General features: G+C 38.7%; 1 protein-coding gene and 1 pseudogene across 2 annotated transcripts in view; one reads left to right on the top strand and one right to left on the bottom strand.

Moving 5' to 3' along the window:
* Nucleotides 1-26132, top strand: part of PLS3 (plastin 3) — an 87311-nt gene that overhangs the window by 11612 nt on the left and 49567 nt on the right. The window contains exon 1 of one of the 2 annotated variants that reach the window (XM_060002416.1): nt 18237-18305. The exons of the other annotated variant lie outside the window; for it this stretch is intronic. The gene's annotated coding sequence lies outside the window, so the exon portion shown is untranslated. Of the gene's footprint in view, nt 1-18236; nt 18306-26132 lie in introns of those variants that run through there. 2 annotated transcript variants of the gene reach the window in all.
* On the bottom strand, nt 12930-13453 carry LOC132418090 (ferritin light chain pseudogene; annotated as a pseudogene).

Raw genomic sequence — 26132 nt, 5'->3', positions numbered from 1 at the left:
TAATTAAAATTTTATATTTTGTCTTATGATAATTAAAAAACAAATATAGCCAAATTACCATGCAGTATAGATAACCAAAAAGTAATACTGATAGATTTACATGTTTAAAGGTATAAGCCAACCCATACATTTGGTATCTTATCCTAAATCAAAGTTTTCCAGCATTAGTTGGGCCCCCAGCCCCGCGAAAAATAAAAGCAAACTAGAATATATTGATAGGTGCAAGCAGAAGGCGGCAAACTTCCCTAACCAGAGAAGGTTTGTGTAAAGATGAAGGGAGGATTGATTGCTGTGTCAAGTACCTTGAAATGTGTAAAGATTATATAAAAGGCGGCCTATAAGGCATTTATAAAGAGATGTAACCCTCAGGAAAACTTTAAAATGTGCCCAGAGTTCTCAAGTATATATTGAGATAGTACAAACTGTAGATGGAGTAATAGCCAAAGATAGTAACATGGACAATGCCTTAATTAGTCTATCTGTGGAATGGCCTCATCATTTAACTAAAATAAGTTTAGTGAAGACTGTTAGGTGCTAGGGCTACAAAGATGGTAAGATACTCCTGCAGTCTGGAAGAAAAAAACGTAATATTGGATTTCATGAAACCTAAAAATATTCTTACATGTAGAAAAGGAACTTAAATATGGCCTTTTTTCTCAACATAAAATAATTTCTAAATTTAAACCTTGTGTGAACAAAGACATTCATGTATAACCCAATATAATCAAATCTAAACTAAGAACAAATCAAATTTAAACATTGTTATTTCTTTGCAATAATTATTGCATCCTAAAAAAGGTGCCGACCATGAGTTAATTTTACTTAAATAGAACATTGCTCAGCCTATAAATGAAGGTCAGCAGACACCAGTGTCTTGGAATAAAATAGCCCTTTGGCAAGAAAATGAGCCACACCCCATTTAGTTTTTACAAAAATAAAATTCTTTCCAGCTTTACTAAATTGTAGATGTTGTGCACAGCGTGTACTTCTGCAGTAGTTGGTTCTGCAGCTGTGGAAATATCCATGCATGTAGAAGCCCTAAAAAACATTGATTCGCCATTACTTGCACATGCAGCTCTCATACTTTCTGTAGTACAGCATTCTGTTAAGTTTTATCTGACTCAAGGATAATAGCGAGTAACTACAGGTATAGCTGACACCTTAATTTTCTGCCTTGAACTTCTTGATTGTCCCAGACTTTAAAATGAGCTGGAAAACCCAGGATTCCAAATCTGGTCATCATTTCATTTGGTGGGAGGGGATCAAATGAATGCAGTATATCTGGATGTACTGTCTGCTGTACATGGTTTTCTTCAAAGACGGTACTAAATTCCTGCCATGTACCATGGAAAACACTGTTCTTCTAGGGAGAAAAGAAAATAAACCCATTCTCCTGGTTCTTTCACAGTACACCTGGCACACAGCAGGTCTCCATAAATACAATACATTTGAAAGAGGGCCATGGATGGCCCTTGCTGATAAAGATTAAATTGTGAAAACCTAATCAGCAAATGGGTAACTTATGAATCATATTGAATAAAATACGTATTGATGTGAACCTGTCAGAAAACTAAGCAAATGGCTTGCTTGGTTTTCTTCCTCCTTTACTTGTCTTAAGTGAATGGTCAGGAGTGAATGTTACACACGGATGGCACTTTCATTGTGAGAACTGCTTAACTTTAGAATCAACGAGGATATTGGGACATATTAATATTTTTTCACTTTTTAAAGCAGTGTTATTGAGAGAGAATTCACATTGTGTACCAACCATGTAAATTGTACAGTTCAGCGGATTTTAGTATATTCACAGATACGCACAACCATCAGCAAGTTTTGAATATTTTCATCGCCTTGGAAGGATGAAGGAGGCTTAAAACTCCAGAGTTTTAAGCTATGCCTCTCCCCAGCCCACCACCTCCCCATCCCTAAGCAATCACTAATCTACTTTCTGTCTCTATAGATTTCCCAGTTCTGGACTTTTATGTATAAATGGAACATACGGTCTTTTGTAACTGACTTCTTTCACTTAAGCATATTGTTTTCAAGGTTCATTCACATTATAGCATGTATCAGTACTTCATTCCTTTTTATGGCTGAATAATAGTCCATTGTATGGATATGCCACATTTTGTTTATCCATTCATCCATTGATAGACATTTGGGTTGTTTCCACATTTTGGCTGTTATGAATAATGGGATATGTTAATATTAAATGTCTAACCATGGGTCAGCTAATGAGTTAGAAATGGTACTGACAAGATAACATTTCATTTATCACTGGTCTGCTGTTAATGTAGATACTTGCTTTGACTCTGAACAATATTGATTTCTACATCTAAGTGTAGCTAATTTTTTCCTGATTCTTTCTTTTTTAATTAATTTATTTTTTAAAATTTCACTTATTATTATTATTATTTATTTTTGGCTGTGTTGGGTCTCCGTTGCTGTGCGTGGGCTTTCTCTAGTTGCGGCGAGCAGGGGCTACTCATTATTACGGTGCACAGGCTTCTCATTGCGGTGGCTTCTCTTGTTGTGGACCACAGGCTCTGGGCATGCGGGCTTCAGTAGTTGCAGCACACGGGCTCAGTAGTTGCGGCTTGCGGGCTCTAGAGTGCAGGCTCAGTAGTTGTGGCTCATGGGCTTAGTTGTTCCGCGGCATGTGGGATCTTCCCGGACAAGGGCACGAACCCGCGTCCCCTGCATGGCAGGCGGACACCCAACCACTGCGCCACCAGGGAAGCCCCGATCCAAAGGATTTTGAAAACTCTAATGCCAATATATTGGATATACATTGTAGGATTTATCACTCTTTTTTTTTTTGCCATACCGCGTGGCTTGCAGGATCTTAGTTCCCCGACCAGGGATTGAACCCGTGCCCCCTGCAATGGAAGTGCAGAGTCCTAACCACTGGACCTCCAGAGAATTCCTGGATTTATCACTCTTGGTTTCTTCCAAACTGGATTTTCTCTCTCAGAGAGCATTTCCCCTTTTGTACACTCCTCACCAAGAAAAAAAATTCCATTTTATTCATTGATTCATTCACTTATTCAGATATTTACTGAGTGCCTCTATAGGTCAAGTTATTTTCTAGGCACTGGGGATTATACCTGTGACTGAAACAAATGAAAATTACCATCCTTATGAAGCTTACATCCTACTAGGGGAAGATACAAAATGAACAACGATATAGTATATTCGATGGTAATGTATTATGGAGAAAATTAAAGTTGAGGGTATAGGGAGTGGGAAGAGTGCATTGCCATTTCAAATCATGTGGTCACAGGAGGCCTCACTGAAAGGAAGATATTTGATGCAAGACATGAAGGAGATCAAGGAGTGACTATCTGGGGAGAAGTGTCACTTAAGTAAATATTTCTAATAACAGATACCAAAATTGTCATGCATTGGTGGGTTCTTGCCCTGAAATTCTCCTTTATATCAGCTTGTTATTTTGGTATTGAACAGAAAAAATATCGTTTACCCAGATCAAATACTCTAGTGGAGTCATGAATTGACCATATATGCTAAGACTATAGTGTCAGTAGTTATGTCTATAGTATTTTGGAAAAATTCGTGGCAATAATGTTTAAAATAGGATATGAAATTATTGCATATAAGTTTTCTTCCCTTTTCCTATCCACTATATACTATATACTGTGTATATAGTATATATATATATATATATATATAATATATACTATATTCTGTGTTTAATTCTGAGTTGGATTTTTTAATTGAACTTTTTACTTTGCAGAAATTGTAGACATGTACTTGTAAGAAATAACAAAGAGATCCTGTGTGCCCTTTACTCAGTTTCCCCCAGTAGTAACCTCTTCAAGACCATAGTACAATATACCCAAGCCAAGATGTTGACATTAATACAGTCAAGATGCCGAACAGTTCCGTCACCACTAGAATCCCTTTTGTTACCCTTTTGTAACAGCATGCACTTCCTTCCACCCTCCCCTGCACCTGCCCCATCTCTACCCCTGAAAACCACTAATCTGTTTCCCATTTCTATAATTTTGTCATTTCAAAAATATTATGTAAATGAAATCAGAGTATGCAATCTTTTGGCTTTTTTCATTCAGCATAATTCTCTAGAGATTCATCCAAGTTGTGTATATCAATACCTTCCTCCTTTTTGTTGCTGAGTAGTATTCCATGGTGTAAATGTACCATAGTGTTTTTAACCATTCACACATTGAAGGACATCTGGGCCATTTCTAGTATTGGCTGCTACAAATATTTGTGTACAGGCTTTTCTGTGATTGTAAATTTTCATTTCTCTGGGATTAATTCCCAAAGAATGCAATCTCTGGGTCATATGAGAGCTGCATGTTTAATTTTATAAGAAACTATCAAAATGTTTTTCTGTAGTGACTTGTACCATTTAATCTCCTACCAGCAATGTATGAGTGACCCAGTTTTTCTACATCCTTGCTAGCACTTAGTATTGTCACATTTTTATTTTAGCTATTCTGATAGGTGTGTAGTGATATCCCATTTTTGTTTCATTTTGCATTTCCCAGTGGTTAATGATGCTGAGCATCTTTTTATGTGTTTGTTTCCCATCTGTATATCCTCTTTGGTGAAATATCTGTTCGTGTCTTTTGCCTATTTTCCAATTGGATTGTTTTTTAATGTTGAGTTTTGAGAGGTCTTTATATATTCTAGATAACAATCCTTTGTCAGATATGTGGTATACAGCTATTTTCTCCTAGTCTGTAGCTTGTCTTTCCATCCTCCAAGCAAGGTCTTTCACAGAACAAAAGTATTATTTTGACAAGGCCAAGTTGATCAATGTTTCCTTTTATGGATTGTCTTTTTGATGTTATGTCCAAGCCCTCTTCACCAAACATGGTTCCTGATGAATTTTTCAAAAAATTTTTTCTAAAGTTTTATGGTGTTATGTTTCACATTTAAGTCTGTGGCCCATTTTGAGTTAATTTTGGTGTAAATCTTTACACGATATTACACAAAATGAGGTCTAGGTCAGAGTTCTTATTTTTTTCCCCTATGGTTGTCCAGTTGCTGTAGCACCATTCCTCCACTGATGAGCTTTTGCACCCTTGTCAAAAATCAGTTGAGCTTATTCGTGTAGGTCTATTTCAGAGTTCTCTGGCCTGTTCCATTGTTCTGCATGTGTTGCTCTGTAACCACACTATCTTGATTGCTGTAGCTACAAGGAATGACTTAACACCAGGCAGAGTGAGTCCACCCAGTCTATTTTTCAATAAAGTTTACCTGTTCTAAGACCTGTTTCTTTTCCACATAAATTTTTACAATAAGCTGGTCTATGACCACAAAAAACTGTGCTGTCAATAGGAGTTACATTAATAAATTAGAATTTTGAGATTGCATATGTAATGTTAATTAAGTTAAAAATGGCAATTCCATTAAGGAAGACAATTTAATTTCTTCTATAGTCTCATGCTAGGTCTTATTTTCTAAAGTGGTGCCTACTTTTATGATTTTTAAATCACTGAACAAATATTAATTGGTCATTTCTCTTCAGATATAACTTGGATATCTTTTTTTTTAATTGCCAATATTGAAACTTTTTCAAAGGAATGACACATTCTTGATTTAGGTATATAACTTTCAAGTTCTAAATCACTGATATGTTTTTGAATTTTAAAATTATTTGAAGAGTTCTTTCCAGAATTTTTAAAGACTCCTGCCCCCACCTTAGATTTCTCTTTGCAAGACTCCTAAACCTACTGCCTTAAGTATGGTTTACCTCTTCTTTTGTTTCAAACAAATGCATTAACCACATAGCAAAACAGAATATGCCACTAAATCATTGGGATTTAGGGTATTGGAGTTTAGGATGTGTTTGTTAGTCATGAATAGTAAATCAAAACATTTTAAATGAAAACTTTTGTGCATACTCATGCTTTGATCTTTGATTCTGAAAAATAAAATCTTAAAAATTACAAAAAGAGGGCTTCCTTGGTGGCGCAGTGGTTGAGAGTCCGCCTACAGATGCAGGGGACACGGGTTCGTGCCCCGGTCCAGGAAGATCCCACATGCCGCGGAGCGGCTGGGCCCGTGAGCCATGGTCACTGAGCCTGCGCGTCCGGAGCCTGTGCTCCACAAGGGGAGAGGCCACAACAGTGAGAGGCCCGCGTACTGCAAAAAAAAAAAGGGCACTTGGAAACTTACTATTAGGGATTAAAAAAAGAGGACTGTTAAACTGATTAGGGCTGAAGAAGAAAGGAACAGAAAATGTCACCTTGTTTGGGTGCGGGAAAAGTGAATGAGATCATGCTTTCATTTCTGTCTTGCTTTCTCAAGATAAAGCTTTTCCACCCTTCTTTCTGCTTCATGATTCAGGGTGGAAGCACCAAAAAAACTTGGCTCTCTTTCCCATCCTGTTTTAAATTGGCTTTTATTGTTTTAATAAATATGTCACTGGCAGCCTATAACATTATGAATATGGCATTAAGTGGTTATACTCAGAAAGCAGGAATTTGAAAATCACAGTCCAGATATACTACCTTAAACACAATTAACAGAATTACTTCTCAATAAGGAAAACTTACCTAAGTTATAGCATGTGGCTCATATAGTTTTAGTATAATTATTACAGTGAAATTTACTACCACTAAGCATTGTGTACAGAGTTCTGAAAGGACAAAAATGCGATCCAAGAATAGTAAGCCAAGATGTCATTCAAAAATAAAGGTACTAGGCAGTTCCCATGAATATAAAAGAACTCGTAGAAAAGAGAAATACTCGAAAGTGAAATTCAGCCAATTAAAAAATAGGGCAAAATTAAGATTTTAAGAATAGAGGAGTTTTGGTAAAAGGATGTATGATGATCATTGAATCCATTTAAATACAGAATTAATACTGAAAAAAATTTACTACCACTAATATCAGTGATTTGTTTCTTCCCCATCTACTCCTAACTTTGTTTAGGTTAATAGTCACAGCTACAGCAAAACCTATCCTGTGATGGAAAAAAAGTGTAATTTAAGGAAGAATGCAGTATAATGGTACTCATCAAACAGATATTCCAACTTCTTTCTTCACATATCGCTTATCTGCATTTTTGTATTTGGTCTAATGAGAGACCTTTAAAAGCTCATTCTCTAAAACAGCGAATTCTCAGAGCCAGCGAGCCTACCATAGTCTACCCCATCAAAAGAACCCTGCTAATGGCTTAGCCAATTTCTGAGGTAAGAGTACCAGGGAGAGGGATAAACTGGGAGAAGGAAGAAGTTGCTCTTGCATGGATGACTTTTTGCTAACAATATGATTTTTAGCAAGCAAAGGCCACAAAAGTTGTTTGATTTGTGGCAGAATTAATTATGAGACTTTTTAGCTGTACCAGGTTAACAGATTGCCAAATAAAATACTGAGCAAGCAAAACTGGTCAGTTATAATTCAGTGTCTAGAAATCTGAGCCAGCATTAGTGTTATGTTTATGGATTCAACTCCATCCTCAAAGAAATGCAGTCGGGGTATCAGCAAAAATAAAATAAGAGTTATGGGGTATCTCCCAGACATTTGAATAGAAAGGGCACATAACACTGTGTGAGACCACAGTATTTTTGCAGCCAATCTTAAGGATAAATCTACATTGTATTCAGGATGCTGTGTTGGGCCAAAACTTAACAATGACCATTATGTGTAGAAAATAGCAACCATTGTTGTTGCCTTAAACTCTCTCTGGAGATTAAAAAACATTTTTAATTAACCTAATAAAACCCCAATGGCAACATAACCAAAGAAATTAACATAACAAGAGAAGAATGTGTAGAAGCAGAAAACCTAGTGCAATTGTTGAGTTATCCTGGCAAAGGAACCCTGAACTATGTGAAGCTAGTGACTGTTTACTTGTTTTGTCTAAAAAAGCAACTCCAAAAGTATACACATGCACACAAACACACACACATTTGGATTTTTCAGCTAGATCTTTAAGCGGGCTGTTTCATGACAAGCTCCCAAAGAAATGGAATTAATTTGTGGTGTGTTTTTGTTTTGTTTAATTTATTTATTTATTTTTGGCTGCGTTGGGTCTTCGTTGCTGCACATGGGCTTTCTCTAGTTGTGGCGAGCGGGGGCTACTCTTTGTCGTGGTGCACGGGCTTCTCATTGTGGTGGCTTCTCTTGTTGGGGAGCATGGGCTGTAGGCGCGTGGGCTTCAGTAGTTGTGGCTGGCGGGCTCAGTAGTTGTGGTTCGCGGGCTCTAGAGCGAGGGCTCAGTAGTTGTGGCGCACGGGCTTAGTTGCTCTGTGGCAGGTAGGATCTTCCCGGACGAGGGCTCGAACCCGTGTCCCCTGCATTGGCAGGCAGATTCTTAACCACTGTGCCACCAGGGAAGTCCCTGTGGTGTGTTTTTAAAGTGTTTATATATATATGTGCTTGCAAGAATTACACGGAGGAATTAGACCGACAGAGTACTTGGTGATTCTTGATGTGAATATTGGCAACCTTAAAGATGTTTTATTAGACAACAAGGCAACAGTTTTCCTCTGTCTTCACAATAATAGCAGAAGTCAGAAAATATTCCACATGCAAATATATCTGAACCTCTTCATGAATGCATTTAACACTTTGAAGTGATGGCAACATCTGGTAACAAGTAGAAACCAGCATCTTATAAACTGTGGTTTCATGTTACCACTTCATCTGAATTAGTCATTTAAAGGAGTTTTATAAGTCTTCCTAAAAACTGACAAGGTTAATCTTGGACTAGGGCAGACAGGCAGGAAATGCTGAAGCGGCTGTTTCTTTTGAAGGTTTTGTGATTCCTTGTGAGGTCAAAAAGTAGTCGTTTTAAAGTTAAGAAAGCTAAAGCATTGAGATCTTGACAGCTTAAGTGCGATTTCTCTTTTTTGTGTGTGTGGCAATTTTGAAGGAAAACTTGATAAAATTCAGAGTTCTTTATACCTTCCATTCCACTTTTCTCTGAAATGCCTTTATTTTCGAAAAGTGGAGAATTAGAAAATCATTCAGCTGCCAAATATGATCATGGATTCGGTGCCACTAGAAAGATGTAACCTACCATTTCTTTGGCTGGATTACTTCTTAGGAATCACCCTGTTTTGTAGGGTTACCCAGTGGGACAAGAGTAGATGTCTTTTATGTTTATTTATGTGATTTGCATTAAAAGTGCTAAAAGTTTATTCTTTATTATGTAATACACCACTATAGCACATGACAGTGAGTTTAATTCCTTTAGCATGCAATGTTATTATCACAAATTTATTTAACAGATACTTTTTTTCATTTGAAAGTAAATATTTGTTCCTGAATTTTTTTCTTCATTTTGTTGAGACATAATTGACGTACAGCCTTAAGGTGTACAGTATAATGATTTGACTTACATACATCATGAAATGATTATCACAGTAAGTTTAGTGAATATCATCTCATATAGATACAAAATAAAAGAGAAAGAAAAAATTTTTCTTCCTTGTAATGAGGACTCTTAGGATTTGCTCTCTTAACTTTCATATATAACATACAGCAGTGTTAATTTCTCATATTGTACATTACATCCCTAGTACTTATTTATCTTACAGCTGGAAGTTTGTACCTTTTGATTGCTTTCATCCAATCCCCCCACCCCCACCCTCCTTAACAGATACTTATTGCGTGCCTACTGTGTGCCAGGCACTGTTCTAGATGCTTGAGATAGATTGGTGAAAAGACAAATCACTGCCCTCATAGAGCTTAATAAATATTAAAGATGAAAACAGTGGAGCAATTTTAAATCCTTTAATCTATCACTCAGCTTTTAAAGACCTACATTGAATGAGTTTTGAGAACTCTTGCACATTTTACCTGAAGTTTGAATAGGGAAAAATTGATAATTTGTTTGGAATATATGGCAATAAGCTGGAAGATGATAGTTAAAGTAAATGTTTGATTTTTTTGATTCTCACTTTTATTTTTCATTTATCAGTGTTAAAATTAGACCCCTTGAGTAACTGAGGAATGTTATTGATTTAACTTGTGGATTTATTCTTTAGGATGGTCTTAATTTATATGGGGGGGGCGGGCGGTGTGAATGGACATAGTAGCCCTGAAAATTAAAATATGGAATCTGTAACTGCTGTCTTCTTTCATTGGAAGAATTATAGAATACTTAATGTATTTAATGTTCACCATGGGAAGTGAATGTATTGCTCAGTTATTTTTGCCTATGTGAGTAGTACAAGAGCTGACTCAAAGGAGATGACATGATGGTTCCTGTCCTGAAGTAAAATAAGATGATGGGGTTGTGGTGGAAAAATGATGTGGTCATGCCCATATTTGCTCACATCTCTTGTTGGTTTCCTTTTATAGAGGAAAACCAAAGAGAGTCTCATTTCTTATTTTTTAAGTTTCCTTTTTGTATTTTCTTTTCATGCCAGTTTCCTTTTTTTTCCCCTTAAAATTGCATTATCCTGATTTGCAGTTCAGTTGGCTCAAGCTGTGCTTTGTAATAGTATAAGTACCCCTTAGAATGGTCATAGTGGAGGCATTATACCCATTTTAGGGAATCAATTACATATATGGACACAGACACTCTGAGCTCCTTGAATGTAAAAGGCATATTTCATAAATCTTTCTATTTCCTGATGCCATCTAAGTACAGTGCCTTTTACAGAGTGGATGTTCATTCAGTGTTCGTGGTAACGAATGAATATGAGTCAGGAATTTTATTTTTGCTTTCCAAAATACAAAATACTTTTTTATAAGCTCATGGAATTTTTAAAAGCTTACTTTTATGGAAAATTTCAAACATACAAAGTAAAATAGCATAAGGAACCCCCCCACAGTTTCAACAGTTTATCAATATTTGATGTTCTTATATTTCATCTTTTCTCTCCCCTTTTTTGTTGTTTGGAATTTGCTTTCAAATAACCTGCATATTATTTTACACATAAATACTATAGTTCACTTCATTTTTAATATTTTAAAAGTTATAATTCTGCATTTCATACAGAGTCTAACTTTCAAAGCCTTTCTTTTCTAGTATCAGAAAAAGAAACTGTTACTGATTATCAGAAGAAAAATCTGATTTGCTACATATGAACTGGATATTTTTAAGTAGTTTTATAACATATTGTCTTTCTTAATCTTTTAAAAAATGTATTAAAAGTTTCTAAAAACTACGCTATCGTGATAAATTCCCATCTCATGGACATGAACCTGATTCTGCAAAATATTCTTTGGAGTAAATAAGCTATAGATTGGTCCCCTCAGAATTGATATTAATCAATGAATTCTTCTTTTCACAGTTCAACAGAACAGAACTCGCGTTAAAACCTATTCTGGTAATTGCATTCTCAGTTTTGAAATTTCTTGTTAAAAACCTATGGACCTTATGTTTTTTGTCTCTAAAATTAGATGACTCCATCATAAATATTACCAAATAAAGCACCAGTTCTCAATAGAAAAGTATGCCACAGAGTCCCTTGGAGATCAAAATTACTTGTATAATAACGCTAAGATGTTCTTTGCTTTTTCACTATACTGACAGAAGCAATGGTGGGTAAAACTGCTAGTGCCTTAGCCCCACACTGTATGAGTAGTCTTTGTATTCAACACCATACCCTTCCTGTTAGAAACATACCTATAACATGCAGTTCATTAATGAATGTCCTTGATTAAGCAGGAAAAATTAATTTTATTAAATCTCAACTCTTGGGTATACATCTTTTCAATATTCTGTGTGATGAAATGGGAAGTACATAAAAACATTTCTGATGCATATGGATTTACAATGATTGTCTTGAGGAAAAGCACTTGTGCAGTTTTTTGATTTGCAAGCTAAACTAGCTGCACTTTTAGAAAACAGAAAACCATTTTTACTCGAAAGAGCGAATGACGCATTAACTGATAATTCAGACCTGAATATTTGGCAGATATGTTATCAAAAGTGAATCAAGTGTGCTAGTCACTGCAAGGAAAACGGCTGGGAGTATTTGTTGCCAATGATAAAGTTAGAGATTTCAAGCAAAAATTCAAATTCTTGAAAACTTGCGTCAGCCACCATACATCAATACTTAGACTTTTCTAATGAGGTTGGTGGTGTTTTTAATGGAAGTGATTTGTTAGATATTGTAAAATGAAGTGTGACAACACATCTGTACTAGTCAAACAGTATTGTTCCATATGATCAGTGCATGATGTTCTGAAATCAAGCATGGGTAAAAGGTCCATTTAAAGTGCAAGATAGGGGCACGGGTTCGTGCCCCGTTCCAGGAAGATCCCACATGCCGCAGAGCAGCTGGGCCCATGAGCCATGGCCGCTGAGCCTGCGCGTCCGGAGCCTGTGCTCCGCAACGGAGAGGCCACAACAGTGAGAGGCCCGCGTACCGCAAAAAAAAAAAAAAAAGTACAAAAAAATAAAGTGCAAGATAGACCAATGGATTTTAACGTTAACAGAGTATGATAACGTCATTGATCTGATATCAGATTCCACACTGCAACAACTATTTAAGAAACTAGCACTTACGCAGTTTTGGCGTGGTATTATAAAGAAGAATATCCATAATTATCCGAAAAGGCTCCTAAAATACTTCCTTTTTCCAAACAACGTATCTGTGGGAGGCCCTGTTTTCTTCATATACTTGAATCAAAACAACATATTGCAACAGACAATGCAGAAGCAGATATGAAAATCCAGCTGTCACTGTATTTAGTTAAACAAAGATGTAAACAATATACTCTTCTATTTTTTTTTCCTGCAAAAACCTTTGTTTCCATTTGGCCCACGGCTTAGGTGAGGGCCCCAGGGTGGTCAAAAAGCTGCCTAGGGCTGCAGAGAGGGGCTTAGGCAGAAGCCCTGACACCAGAGGGATGCAGAGGGGCCCCTCAAAGACCGTTGGGCTGCAGAGGCCCCTGTCGTACTTGAAGGTGAGCCTTTGGAAGGGCTACTGGCTCAGCACCCCCCCGCACTCCAACCCCGGCGGCAGCCTGCGCTAGTGGGAGGTGGGGTTAGTCAGGTGGTCGCCATCTGCTTGATGAGTTTCAGCTGCTCCTCCAGGAAGCGGCTCTCCAGGAAGTCACGGGTGGGTGTCTGCGCGGCCAGAGCCCAGGGGTGCAGGTCCACAAGGGCCTGGCTCAGGTTCTTCTCCAGGGCTGTGGCAGCTTCCTTATTGTCCAGAGTTTTACCCCATTCATTTTGGGACGGCTTCTGTGCTCCTGGAAGAGGGCACAGCCACTGTGCTGGTTTTGCATCTTCAAGAGATGCTGGGCGCCCTTGCCCTTCTCAATGGTGGACTCAGCAAAGAACTGGCCCACGTCCTCCAGAGCCACATCATCGCGGTAGAAATAGAAGCCCAGAGAGAGGTAGGTGTAGGAGGACCCAGATGCACGTTGACCCCTGTGGTTGACGGCTGCTTCCACCTGGGTGGAATAATTCTGACAAATCTGGGAGCTCATGGTTGATCAGCAGTAAGGAGCTAAGCTCCAAAAAAAACGGTGCTGGCTGGTTCCGGAGGCTGAGGACGGCATAGTGGTTGGTTCCTAAGGGTGTGACTGGAAAAGAGGTTCCAGGGTGATTGGAGGCTGGAAAAGGGGGCGTCCCTGGGTCTGTTCCATTCAAACAGTGTTGAAGCAAGAGACATCCGCAGGAGCGAGGCATGCCCTGCCTCTTCCCACTACATTTTTTAAAAATATAGTTTTCATTTTAAAATGTTATTTATATTAGCATGAGGTGGGTTTAATTTTTTTAAAATAAATATCTTTAAACTTTCTTAGTTGTAACTTCTAATATGATAAAGACACTGATCTAACCCATATATCAAAAAGCTCTTTGGGGTCCTCAGGTCCTGAGGCCAAAAAGTTTAGGAGCTGCTCAGTTGGGTTTTTTTGTTTCTTTTCCTTCCCTATCCTTTTTTTGAATGAGAGACTCTCAGGATAGGAAGGTGTAGAGCATATGAGTTATTTCTTTGTATGATTTTATTAGCTATGAACAGAACACAATGTCCCCCCCAGTTTCATTGAAATATAATTGACATATAACATTGTATTAGTTTAAGGTGTACAACGAAATGATTTAATATATGTATATATTGTGAAATGATTACTACAATGAGTCTAGTTAACATCCACCACCCCACAGTTACTTTTTTATTCTTGTGATGAGAACTTTTAAGATTTACTCTCTTAGCAACTTTGAAATATGCAGTTCAGTGTTGTTAACTGTATATAGTCACCACAGATGTCTTCCAAATCACTTCCTTATCCCATGTGTAGTTCAACTGATAATTTTTGGAGGACCCATGCTTTAAATCCTTCTATTTATTTCAGCCTTTTTTTTTGCGGTACGCGGGCCTCTCACTGTTGTGGCCTCTCCCATTGCGGAGCACAGGCTCCGGACGCGCAGGCTCAGCGGCCATGGATCACGAGCCCAGCCGCTCCGCGGCATGTGGGATCTTCCTGGACCGGAGCACGAACCCGCGTCCCCTGCATCGGCAGGCGGACTCTCAACCATTGCGCCACCAGGGAAGCCCTATTTCAGCCTTTTGTTTTAGGGCATTAGGGCAAGGTATATAATTTAATATATAATAAGACATCCTGTTTTAAAAGGTTGATTACTTTGTTATGCAAAAACAGAGCTCACAAATATTTACTGTTGGGGAGACAGCCCTTGGAATATTGAAATTAAGATGTTCTTGTGGCTTATTTAACCCCCGCCCAATCATGACGTAAACCAGATCTACCTGATTGTTAAAACTGACACAGCCAAGCAACAGGAAGTTTGTGTACCTAATACTGTTCCTGGCATAAATTTCCTAAACTTTCCAATATAGCCCAAAATTACAGTAGCAATATCCTCCGTGTTAATTTGGTACCTGTTTTACGTTAGATCCCTTTGCTTTGATGTTTCACTCACTGTGAGTGTTATTTGTTTGTTTACTTTATAAGTCATGAAGATGGGTAAAATCCTGTTCCATTAAAGGACGATAGATCACTGTTACTGAGGTGTGGCATTAAGCACAGTGGGAGAGGCCTCCATTGTACGTGTCACACATGGAAAGAATATAACCCGTACTGGGTGTGGTGGGGAGAGGATGATGTTTGAATGAAAGTCGGAAGAGACTTTAAAAATACTGTGTCTAGGTCTTGTGTCCTAACTGCAGATTACACTGATACGTCTATGAAATGTTCATGCAGCTTTGGGTGTGCCTCTTTCCTTCCTTTCCACCCTGAAGGGTGTATGTGTCCATAGGTGCATGTGTGAACTTTTAACTTTATGGATTTGTTTGTAACATTTGAGAGAGAGTGAGAGCTTGTGCACTTTACATGTACAGATAAAACATAGGTTGGTTTCTGTTGACTTTCCCCAGCATTCATCATGATGAATTTGGAAATGTAAAAGTTGTTTTCATTCTGTGGCCTGCTTATAAAAATGTGCAATGGATTACATAACCCTTGCCACCATCTTCTGTTCCCAGAGCAATTTTCATTACCCATAGTAAAAACAGAGATGCTGTTCACACACATACTCACACACATACACAAACGCCAATACCCCCCCTTGGCCCCGCACACCTGCACATACGTCATATGATGAGACATTTAGAAGGTTACAGCATGGGCTGCAGGCCAAAACTGGCTGAACTACTGATGTGATACAGCAGTCTTTCAGGAAATGTCCTGGTATTTACTAAGTAGAAGATGTCCATTTTTAAAGGGAGTATCCATTCCTAGAACTTTCACCACAATATTTTGCAGTTGAAGTGAATTCTATCATGTTATGGTGAATAGACTTTAAAATCAACAACTGGGTGTTGACAGATTTCACTGTGATCAAAGATTAGCCTTAGAGTTCAGAAAGCTAGAAAGCATATACATTCCAGATGACCAAGAAAGGGAAAGACAAGGAAGCTGTTTCTGGGTAGCGTGATCATTGAGGAAGTTATTTTTTTTTTAATTTTTGGCTGCATTGGGTCTTCATTGCGGCGAGCGGGGGCTACCCTTTGTTGCGGTGTATGGGCTTCTCATTGCCGTGGCTTCTCTTGTTGCGGAGCACAGGCTCTAGGCACGCAGGCTTCAGTAGTTGTGGCACGCGGGCTCAGTAGTTGTGGCTCGCGGGCTCTAGAGTGCAGGCTCATAGTTGTGGCACACGGGCTTAGTTGCTCCATGGCATGTGAGAACTTCCCGGAGCAGGGCTCAAACCCGTGTCCCCTGCATTGGCAGGTGGATTCTTAACCACTGCGCCACCAGGGAAGCCCGAGGAAGTTAATTTAATAGCACTTGGGACAGACCCATATAAGTGTTGTGAAGTGACAAGTGTGGCTAAAGAAAAGAAAGGCTGGGGAAACCCAACATTGCTGGCCTGTCACTGATACTGTCTTCTTACCGGAGGCAATTGCCTGTGCCCCAGTTTTCCCTGGAAATGCATGATAATACATACACGTATACCCTTTCTTCCAGTTAGCTCAAGGTGCTTGAGCATTCCTTACTACCCCACATATTCCCTGACTGGCTACAGGCAGCTAGTGCTATGCTTGTTTCAAAGATGGTGAAACTGAGACTCAGGAAAGTTGAAGAGACTTCATATAGTGAGTCAGCAATGAAAACAGGTGGAAAAACACATCCTCTGACTCCTGACGCTCTATTCCTTCTGTTCGGGATTGCGTTGCCTTTTGATAGTTCATGCAGTTTTTGTGATCGATGAAATAAAGTGCTTCCATTAAGGAGACAAAATGTAATCCAGTGTCTGCTAATGGTGGTTAGTGATGAGGACAGGAGAACACTCTGCCTCCTGATGTGGGCTGTCCTGATGCTTTTTACAAGTGACTGCAATGTGAGTCGCCTCCTTATTCTGAGATTTCAATGTTAGCATAAAACGCTTCACTTTGTTTTATATTATTTATAAAGGACTGAAGGATCTATTATCTCACTTTCATACTTATTAGGTAGGTAGAGCAGATTAGGTAGGTAGAGCAGATGGTATCATGCATATTATATCCCAGACAGATTATAACGATGGCCACCACTTACTGAGCACCTTGCTGCAGCCAGACCCCCTTATGCATTTATCTCACTTAATCATCATCGCAACCCTCTGAAGTTCATGGAATTAGTTCCATTTTTATAGATAGGAACCTGGGGCTCAGAGAAGCTAAGTGATGTGTTCATGGTCACACAGAGTTGAAGTCAGTCTGATTCCTAAGGCCCTGATGCTCCCATTGCACTCCATTTCCTTTCAAATGATTGACTTGCCCTATGTCAGTATTAGAAATGGTCTCCTGAACCTAGCACAGTACTCCTATTGATTTATTGTTCTCTCCCATAAAGGGTGAGAACTCATAGCTAACCAGTTGCTTCATTTAACAATTAACTGATTAGAATTGCTAGACCAGTTAAAAAAACAAATTGCAATAATAAGAATATAGCAGTTATCACATACCTAGTGTTTACAATTTACCAGGCTATGATCTAAAATTTGAACGCACATTAAATCATTTGAGCATCACAACAATGTACAAAATAGTTATCATTATGTGATGTAGTTACTATTATCATCCCTGGATGAGAAAACAGGCACAAGAGCTTAAGCAGTTTGTCCAAAGACAACCTAGAAAATTGTGGAGACAGGATCTGAACCCACTCTGGCTCCAGAACTCTAAACTACTCAGCAGTACTGCCTCTCAATAGAAAATTCAGTTTGTCAAGTATTGGTTTCGTTCCTGTATGCTAGGCTGGTAGAAAATATAGTTCCTACACTTAACAGCTTATGTGTTCAACCGAAAACAAGATATAGATACTCGCAGTTAATGCTCTGACACCTAGCATATGGAGTGTAAGTGTTGTATAAAGACGTAAGTATGGATCGAGATGAATAATAGAACGTAAGTGGTCTGGGACAGTTCATTTGCCTTTCTAAGTAATGCACTTTCCTATGGACGAGTGACTTGGCCTCTGGGGAGAAGCTGGTTCCATGTGTTCTAAAATAAGCAGGTTACTTGGCTAATGTTCAAACTTTAAATAGGTATGTGGGTTGTAGCTATTCGACCTGAACCAACTTTAAATTCCCTTGTGTTCTTGCATGATTTCAGTGGAGCTGCAATGAAAAAATTCACTTTTCTCTAAATGTTGTGAAGTTCCAATTTGTTAATACTTGGCAAAATACTGTGAGGCTGACAGGAAGGGGATTCGTAAGTATTGTATCATAGCTTTGTCAGGGTGCTCTCTCTCTCTAGCAGGAAGTGTTATGACTTGCTCTCTAAAGTTGCAATTGTGAGAAGAATGTTGGGTTTCCAGATTGGCGTTCTGGGCGTGGGAGGTTCCTTCTGTTTAGTGCTGCGAGAAAGAAACAACAGGTTTGCTCTCATCCCGGAAGGGTAACAATTTTAATATTATTTCGTTAGGCTCTAACTTTTATATTATGGAATATTTAAGCAGAAATTTACTTTAAACATCTCGAAATCCTTATTATGTGTTTGGGTAGTTACACATTTGGAGACGCTTTCTAAATCTTATGTATTCAAGTAGAAGCAAATTTGTTTTAAGAGAAAAATTTGAAGTTTAGAATCTGACTTGTTCTCTCTCTATATATTGTCTTTTCTTTATTTGGGGAATATTTTAGGGACTTTGTACTTTTTAAAAATTGGTTTTGTAATCCTAATTATATAGCTGTATCTATCAAGTCAGATGCCAAAGGTTTAAATGACAGAAACTCTTACTTTATATCTTGGGGGTGGGGCGAAGGGGAATGGAATTTCAAATACTTTTGATCACTGTTAAATGGTTTTTCAAAATTCTGTGAAATAGAAGTTGAGGGTAGCTGTCATGACAGAATATGGCAAACAGATTGATATTCTACTCTTACAAAATAACTTATGACAAACAGTTGTACTGGTGTTTATTCATACTTGCCAAAATACATGAAAATCATTGGTGATGAGATTTTGGTGGTGTTACTATAATATGGTAGTGATAGTGATTTCTGATGCTCACAAACTCACCAGAGTTTTCTATCACATAGTGATCATATGTTTTATTTCTCCTATTTCAATATAGCTGGTTGTATAAATCTCGACTCCGAATCAAGGGTAACCTCTCAAATTAGTTGTACTTAACTACACCCGTATGAGGTAAAAAGTGAAGTATGAAACAAAAGAGTCTAGTTTTCTCAATTAACAAGTACCATATTTGAGAACATATAAGCAGGGTATGTTACACTGCAAGAGGCCATTTTAGTGACTAATAGATAAACTTCCAGCTTAGCTCAAAGTCTAAGCTGAAATTTTATCTCTAGTGATTTCTGAGTTGTACATCATAATATTTTGTCTTGAGTTAACTGGTCTGATCTTGCCTTCTGAGAGATATATACCTGAAGGTTGCCCTTGGCTTCCGTGTTATTTTTCACAGGAAAGGAGAATGGAACTACTCCTCAAGTGTGATGGTTAATTAATTTCATTAGCGGCAGATATGTTTTTTTCATAAATTATTCAGATATTTTTGGAAAATGTCAGAGTTTACTTAGGAAATAAAGGGATTGGACCTTTTAAAAGAAGAATGTGCTATTTCAATCCAAGGAGTTAATACTTCTTAGCTTTGTAAAGATGGGGAAGTAGAGGTATAACTTTGTTGTGTCTTTGGGTTTGATATAGTATTCTTCATAATAGGAAAGGGGGCTTTTAGAATACGGTTAAGATGTATATTAAATATCTACAAAACTCTTGTCTAGCAAGAATTTAAAGAATGTCTTCAATCTGACTTAATTGATGTGAATGTTTCTATGGGAAAAATTATTAACTTATTTTAAAATAGCCATTGCTTAAAGATCTTATCTTTATTAAGACAAAAAGAGGAAAGTAAACTTTTACTTAAAATGGAAGTAGTTGATATTCCTCCAGGAAATGACACAGGATTGGGCACCCTTTGGGGTTTAAGTGACTCACAGATATTGGTACTTGAAAAAAAGATCAATTAGAATCTAGCTTATGCTAGATCCTAGAACAGAATAGAGGTGTTTCCAGGAAATGAACTCATTTAATAGCTAAGTAGGGTGAAATCACTCATGGGATGTCTGGGGTTTGCTTTACAGTAATTCAGGAGGTGGGGGAGAGAGAGAGGGTAGGGGAGGGGGAGATAGGGAAGGGGGGTCGAGAAGGGAGGGAGGGAGGAAGCAAGGGAAAAGAAGAGGACAGGAAGAGAGAATCAGTGTGGAAATCCTGATAAATCTGATAAATGTAGAATCTGGATGATGGGATTATGGGTGTTTGCTGTACATTTTCTCTTTTGTATACATTGAAAATTTTCATAATAAAATTTTTAAGTACAGCTTTAGTTTGCAGCAATTTACATTTATTTCTAAATGATACATTTATCTATAAATTGCACGTTTGTCAAAACATGATGTGTGCGTGATGTATATTATTGTAAAGGTGAAATGTGCTGCTTGATTGCCAAAATTGTTGCCAAGTAAAAACTGTTTCTGAAAGAAAAAAAAACCTTTGTTTGACTTTCAGCTAAATTCAAAGAACAGGTTGCAAACATCTTGAAGAGTTTTGTAGTATCTTGAAGTATTAAAGACCAGTAGATAGTTAAAGCATGCTAACAGGCCAAGTGCCTGTGAAGAATGTGGGAACATTATTATGTCTTGACTATTTTGTTCCCAGCTTTCTCTATAGAGTATGCATGTTGAAAACCACGCGTGACAACTACTTAGCCTGCAGTATGTTTAAGTCTGTTCACTTTCCCTACTTTCGAACATCAGTTCATTCAACAAACATTTAGTAGGGGCTTATTGTGAGCCAAGATACAAAGTCAAATGAGGTACCAGCCCTGCTTTCAGGGAGCTCACAGCCTAGCGGAGGAGATAGAGAAGTAGATGGTGGGACACGCTGGGGGGTGGGGAGCTCCTGTAATTGGGGAAGGGGTGTCACTGGTTAGCAACCAGAACCCTATGCTGCATCTCCTTTAAAACAACACAGACAGAACATTTGAGGTGGCTTAATTGGTTGTAGGTATTAGGGAAGTAGGAAGAGGGCTAGTTTAACTCTGTGCGCATTACTTGGCAAATAACAGCCGCCTCTGCTCCCTTGCCCTTCTTAATAAACCTTCACCCTCTCTCATGCATCCATGGGCATTGTTGGAGCAGCATACACGCACTTCTTCACATTAAATATAGTGAGCTAATGTTTCAGTCTCCTTAATGTTTTTGGGTACATCCAAAGCAAAATTGCACTTATAGGCAGGCAGCTACTTGAGGTTGGATAAAAGGGAGAGTTAGCCTTCAGTCCCTGATAGAACCTTCCAGAGTTCATTGCTCAATTGATTTGGAATTTGAAACGTATTTTGTCATGTAAATAGTAAGTAAGGCTTTTTAGGTCATTTCACAAATGTCCCTGAAATAGTGTGCTATGTTACCAAAATGATATGTTTTTGTGTTCCTATTATTTTAATCTAAATGAATTGTAGAAGCATAGTTGCTAAATGTATCCAGATGTGTGTTCCATCAGCCAGCTGCTTTATTCTCTAGTCCCGAATCCTGTACAGCCTAACAGCATATATAACAGTGCCTCATGGGAAAATACTGTCTGTTCTATTGGGGGTTATCTATCAATGTCCTCTGTGTAGTTTTACCAATTTGCAGCTGAAATGTCAAGTAGAATTACCAGAGGGTCTAGGCCTGAAAAACAACCTCGTTAAGTAAAGTATGTTCTACATGTTGAATGTTGCTTTCATCACAGAAGTCTGCTCTCCACGTTGACTATAACGAACAATTTTTAATAATGCTGAGGTGCTGGAATAATAAACAGTAAAATCCTTCACCACTTCTTCTGTCTGCTTTTACCTTTCCTAAAGTTTCAGGACTAGAAACCTGTGACACAGGTGAGACCAGTTAGAGTTTGACTCACTTGTGACTTTCAGAGCAACAGATCATTAAATTGAGAAAGAGGCATATAACCTCTTAAATTATTACAGTTGCTCCTTTACCAAGATTCCATTAAAGTTTTCTAAAAGTAAGCAAACAAAACTCCAAGCCGCTTGCCCCTGGAGAAAAATCAGCGGTAAGGTAAAAAACTAATCACTAAAAAAACTAGGAGTACCACAGTGATGGCTTATGTATGAAAAAAGAAATCCTAAACTCAAAATCAAATCGTCACATTGATACTTGAGTGTTTGCTTACATTTGTACTAAGTTATTAGCACTGATACAATGGGAATGGTTGTTTACAGTAGTTAGCATGTAAGTGGCTGAAATTAAGGGATATTAAATACAGGGAAGCAGAAACATGTCATATATAGGAATGAATGTGCCACAAGAGAAGGTCAGCATTCATGTCCTTCTTTTTAAAAAGTATGGCCTGTTTATTGTTTATTTAACACCAGTATTTTGAATAAAGAAATTTTAGAACTCTATAATATATAGTATCTACTGAACCCGTTGCCAATATTCTATATATTTTACACAGTTAGAGTTTTGGTGATTTCAGTTCAAGGATTAAGTGAATCCCTCCTTCAAGTAATAAAAACGAATTAGCTGAAAGGAACTGCATTTTCTGGCAACCGTTCATATTTCTCAATATGATGGTCACATTTGTTAGGAGGTTTTTTTTGTTTTTGTTTTGTTTTTTGGCCGTGCCATGCAGCATGGGGGATCTTAGTTCCCTGATTAGGGATCCAACCGGTGCCCCCTGCAGTGGAAGCACAGAGTCCTAACCACTGGACTGCCAGGGAATTCCTGGTTAGGAGTTTTTAAATTATCTTCCATAGGGTATAATAGGCATGAGCCTTCTTTCCACAAAGCAGTGTGTAGCCTCTTTGTTTTTATTTTTACGGTACGAGTAGTTAATTACCTTCTCTCTCACATACTCTTTTTTTTTTTAAATTTTACATTTGCTGCACAGCTCTGTGTCTTGGGCAAAGTCACTCAACTACCCTAGGCTCTTGTTTCTTCCCTAATATAATTTCAGTAATCATTGAATATTGGGCATGTTGCAGATTAGCACCACCCTCAAAACATTGCAGTCAACTGGAATCGTTTTTGAGCCATACCTCTGTACCCAGCATCCAGCAGTGGATTATCATTGTGGGAGTATCCGAGAGGAAGATGAAGTTTAGACTCTGTTCTTGAGAAACAAACAATCTTGAAATAAGACTTGCAGAGCAAGTAATTAGACAAGTATTTGTGTGCTCTTGGTGAAAGAATGGTTGTCTTTGATTGGGGAAGACTATTCTCTTGGACCAAGTTTGAGGATCAGTGTGGAGGAGGCAGATGAACTGAATCTAGTAGGATGATGGATGTCCCAGCCAGACTGTACTCACATCCACTTATATAACTATAGGAGGAAGTCTATAATTAAACTGCTAAATTTTGTGGCAAGATTCTAGATCCTGTGGGAGTTGAAGAGAAAGGTCAGCAGGGGTGTGGAGTCACTGGGAAATGTGGTTTGGGAGCGGATGAGGCTTCTGCCGAGACTTGAAGGATGAGTAGGATTTGGATAAGAAGATAAGAGGAATAAAGAGGAGGGCATTATAAGTGTGAAAGGTAGATACAGAGAGAGGGAGTTCTTACTAGCAGGGAGGGCAGGAGGTAGTGGCGGCAGGATAAAAGATGCTGATGTAAGAGTTAATAGGACGGGTATCGTTCAGGAGGATGGTTGTGATCAAAAAGCTAATTTTGAGTGTTGTTGAAAGGTTAAACTGGTTAGATGTGACTCGTAGGAACACTAGAGGACCAGGAATACCAGGCAAAGTTTAGACCAGCTGTTTAGGCATAAGAAATTATAGCTTCCTGAAATGGGACTGACATGATCAAAATTGTTGTGGGTACTAGATGTGGACCTTTTTTGATTCAAGATATTTACTGATAATGCATTGTGTCTCTGCGTAGAGTGCTGTGGTGAATACAGAGATGAGTAAGCTGTGTTTCTACTTTAATAAGTTTATAGTCTGTGGGGAGATAAATTCATTCACTAAGCCGTGGTTGAGGAAGCTATGCAGTACAGCATAACGATTGAGAATGCTGACTTTGGTGTCGGGTGGAGTTGGGTTTGAGACCTGGCTCTGCCTCTCTCTAGCCATGTGACTTTGGGCAAGTTACTCAACTTCTCTAATCCTGTTTGCTTTTCCGTAAAATGGAAATAACAATATTACGTGGTTCATAGAGTTTTGCTGAGAAATAACTTACATAATATATATAAAGCATTTAACACAGTCCATATAAACAATTAGTCCTCCAAGAATGTTAGCTGCTATAGTATAAACTTACAATGATATGTTATTATATTAATTATTTATATTACCTACTCTGTAGGCACAGTGAGAGGGGCTGGGAATATGAAGATGAATGGGAAACGGTCCCTTCCATCCCATCAGAGAGCTTATGTATAGTAGTATTAAATGCTATCCTTGTGGTGACTATATTTTCCCATTCAAAAATTAGTACATATGGTCTGACAGTAAGATATTTAAAATTGGAGCTGTCTGGAAGGATCCAGCACTGGCTGTAACAGAAGAAAGCATGCAGTTCTGTGAGAGTCCTGGGAACAGAGAATTTTTCTCTCAGGTGGGGACACTCCAAAGAGACTTTCTCAAAGATGCTTTTGAAAAGTACATAGGAGACAGGTGAACAGCATTCCACTAGAGAGAAGCACAGAGGAGAAGGAACAGAGGTGGGAAAATACATGGCCTGTTTGGGGAATAGGGTGTGAAGAGAGTGTGATTCCAGGGTGTGCAGTGTGTGTAATCGGAAGAAACATTGGAAAGATAGACAGGTATCAATACAGAAGAGTGTAGGGCTTAGGATGTTGTGCTTAAAAGTTGGGACTTGGGCTTCCCTGGTGGCGCAGTGGTTGAGAGTCCACCTGCCGATGCAGGGGACACGGGTTCGTGCCCTGGTCCGGGAAGATCCCACATGCCGCGGAGCGGCTGGGCCCGTGAGCCATGGCCGCTGAGCCTGCGCGTCCGGAGCCTGTGCTCTGCAACGGGAGAGGCCACAACAGTGAGAGGCCCACATACCGCAAAAAGAAAAAAAAAAAAAAGTTAGGACTTGCTTTTGTAGGAAACATACCTTAGATCTGCTCTTCAGGAAGTTAGCAGCGTAGAGATTACATTGGAGGGAGACAGGACCATAGATAGATCAGCTAAAAGGCCTTTGGAAAAGGCCAGACATGAGGTGATAAAGGGGTATGATGGAAGAATCCAGAGAGCTTAGTGATTTACTTCAATCTCCAGTGGTTTCTTGTGGCCAAACTTCTCAAATTTGTAAACCTGGAGACTGAGGAAAGTAGGGAAGTTGAAAAGGAGACCTGATTTGACAGGAGAGAGATTTGAAAAGGGGAGAAATAATGTGGCAGTAAGTTCAAATGTAGACACTTAGACTCTCCTGACTGGAATTTTCCTCACTGACCTTGCTTCTCCCTTGACCAGAGGGTCAAGTCCAGATTTTAAGTGTGGCCTTTCTAAATTAGACCCTGACCTTCTGCTCCAATTGTGTCTCTCTCAAACCCTAGGCACAGTGCTCCAACCACACTATCTTTCTACAGCTCTAGAATATCATCTTCTCTCTGCCTGGAATGCCTTTACCAGTGATATCTGTCTGAGGAAGCCCTACTTATGTTTTAAGATAAAGTTCAAAAGTCACCTTCTCTGGAAAACTTTTCCTGAAGCCCACCACTGTCACGCCACCACTCAGTGAATAGGATGATGGCATTAATATTATGTCTTTGTTTTTCCATCTTTCTCCCCGCTGGACAGTAAGGTCTTTGAGAGGAGGCTTTGGGTCCTAAATCTCTATATCTGCAGCACCCAACACAGTGCCTGGTACATATTAAGCCTTCAATTAAGGCTTGAATATAAATGAATAAGTGGGTGAATATGATAGACATTCAAGTTGAAATTTTCTCAAGTCATTTGGAAATGCGGCACTAGAGCTTGAGTAATCATAGTGAGAGTGGGTGAGCTTTAGCTGAGAGTGCTGCACGCCCATCTGACCTGGAGACTAGTGCTGTTGACTTACCTACTAGTGAGGAGGCAGGGTGGCGGTTTCTGTTGGTACAGGTAGGTATGTGAAGTGTGGCTGCTCCAAAGTGCTGCCTGTTTTGGACAGAGGAAGGTGACAGATACACAACTACAAATAATGTATTCTTCCATGTTTTGTCCACCCTCTCTTCTTCATGATTCGAGCTTACCAGCTTAAGTGTGTGTGGCCAAAT

This window comes from Delphinus delphis, chromosome X (genome assembly GCF_949987515.2).
Source record: "Delphinus delphis chromosome X, mDelDel1.2, whole genome shotgun sequence".
Lineage (NCBI taxonomy): Eukaryota > Metazoa > Chordata > Mammalia > Artiodactyla > Delphinidae > Delphinus > Delphinus delphis.
This window is presented reverse-complemented; position numbering and strand designations above follow the sequence as displayed.